Raw genomic sequence first — 2,521 nt, 5'->3', positions numbered from 1 at the left:
CCTTGCCAGAACTTCCTGTTGTAAGATAACTTATGCACGTCATTACTATTGGGCCTGGCCAGGGCGGATGTTTAGGCAGTGGTTCCCCTAATCTAGCAAGTTGTTTACCCGAGGCTGCCCTGCTAGTGACTGGCAGAACTGGGATTTGAACCTGTCTCTATCTGACTTGAACATTCCTGCTTCTGTGTTGTGGGGCAGCGGGTGCTGGCCCCAGCTACCATCATCCCCTGAGGGACGTGAGCTCTGTAGCCGCGGTGCCTGCTCGTTGCCCCCAAAGGCTGTTTCCTCTCTGGGGTGGTGTAGGTACAGCCGGCCCTCTGTATCTGTCAGTTCTGCATCCTATCAAAAATATTTGGGGGGAAAGAATTGGACAAAGTTCCAAAAAAGCAAAATTGGAATTTGCTGTGCACCCTGGCAACTCTTTACATAGCATTTACATTGTATTTACAACTATTTACATAGCATTTACATTGATTCAGTATAATAAGTAATCTGATTTAAAGGAGATGGGAGGATACGCCTAGATTATATGCTGATACGATTTTATTTGTGGGACTTGAGCATCCTCGGATTTCGGTATCTGGCAGGGGCGGGGTTCCTGGAGTCAATCCCCTGTGGACGCTGGATCCTGAGGGAGGGCTGTATGCACAGATGGGTCTGTCTTGGGTTCAAAACACAGCTCTCTTCCCCATGTGCCTTAGGCAGATGCTGAGAAGAGTAGTTTAACAGAGAGGGGATGACAGGAAACAGGCGTTGAGGGGAGGACTCTTGAGCTGTGCAGAATGTTTGGACAATTTTTAAAATGAACTTTTATTGCAGTATAGCTGCTTTCTAGTATTGTGTTGGTTTCTACTGTAGAGCAAAGGGTCAGCCATACACAAACATACACTCCCTTCCTTTTGGACTTCCTTCCCACTCAGGTCCCCACGTGGGGACGGGTGTGACTCTGTCCTCACGGTGGCACTGGCTTCCCCCTGCACTTCCTGGAGCCTGTGGCCTGCACGGGGGCCCAGTGATGCCAGGGTAGCAGGTAGAGCCTCAGGTCCAGAGCTTCAGAAAGGATGTGGTCACCCGTCTGTCACAGCCCCAGGGAGCCCAGGAAGCCCAGGTACCAGGTGGGCGTCCACACCAGCAGCCACACTGAGTACCCAAGGCTTGTGGAAAGAACCTGCCTCCAGTCTGGGGTATCCAAGTCTTGCAGCTCAGGATGCAGGAGCAGCAGTGATCCTCACATTTCCTGGGACATCTGAAGTAGTCACATCACACTGCTGTCACAGAATATGACTGGGTGTCTTAAACAACAGAAATTGCTTTTTTTTTTTTTTTTTAATGGTTTTGGAGGCTGGAAGTCCAGGATCAAAGTGATGACCAGTTTCGTTTTTTTCTGAGGCTGTGCAGCTGTCCCCTTGTAGTATCCTCACGTGGTCCTACCTCCTGTGTGTGTGTACCTTTTGCATGAGTCTTCCTCTTCTGTTTTTTTGGCCGTGCCACCTGGCTTAGGGGACCTTAATTCCCCGACCAAGAACGGAACCCAGAGCCTCTGCAGTGGAAGCGTGTGTGGAGTCTTAACAACTAGGCCACCAGGGAGGTCCCTCTCTTCCTCTAAGGACACGGGTCCTGTCTGATTAGGGCCCCGCCTTTATAACCTCATTTAAGGTTCATTACCTCCCTGAAGGGCCTATCTCCAAATACCATCACATTCTAAGGCATTAGGGCATTAACATGCGAATTTTAGGGGGACACAGTCCAATTCATATCATGCACGAGTAGCTGGCAAGTGGACCTGGTCTCAGCCATCTGGCCTCGTTGTACCGACCCCAGAGACAGGAAAGGGGACAGCTGAGGGCCCCACAGCTTGAGTGGCAGTCAGTGCTGAGTCAGGAGCAGATCTGTCTGCCCACGGTGATCCCAGCCCGAGGACTGCTCATGCCCACAGCCTGCAGGGCATCATGCCTCTGAGGTCTCCTGGCCTTGGTCCTCTCTCCTTGGGGACCTCTGGCACCTGTCCATGGCTCCCCAGATTCTCCTGAATCTGGTGCTTCTCTTTCCTTGATGGATGCTCCAGGAGGTGGCAGGGTGTAGCGCCAAGGCCATGGTTCCCAGGCTGGCTGGGCTGGGTGACCTTGAGCAGGAGCTTCTTCCCTCTATCCCCTCATCTGGAAACTGAGTGGGCAGGGTTAGGCTGTCATTCATGTTTCTCTAGTCTTTTTTTTTTTTTTTTAGTGTTGTTGAAAATTTGCAGGGAGGTATGTGGGCACTTGTATCTGCTGGAGGGATAATACATTGCAATAATCCATCTGGGAAGGCAATTTGGTAGTATTTCAAATGCTTCAAAGAAACTACATATCCAAGATAATTTCTTGTGACATGTTCTTAGGAGCAGACCAGCTGGGCCGCATCTTAGCTACAAGGGGAGACCTTAGTGTTGGTTTCTAATTCTATTTTTATAAATGTCAAAATGCCCAATGCCAAGGGATCAAACGAACAATGGTAGTCTAGCCAATGGAACACACAGACATGA

Source organism: Bos javanicus, chromosome 22, assembly GCF_032452875.1.
Source record: "Bos javanicus breed banteng chromosome 22, ARS-OSU_banteng_1.0, whole genome shotgun sequence".
Lineage (NCBI taxonomy): Eukaryota > Metazoa > Chordata > Mammalia > Artiodactyla > Bovidae > Bos > Bos javanicus.
The sequence above is the reverse complement of the archived record's forward strand: the minus strand, read 5'-3'. Positions refer to the sequence as shown.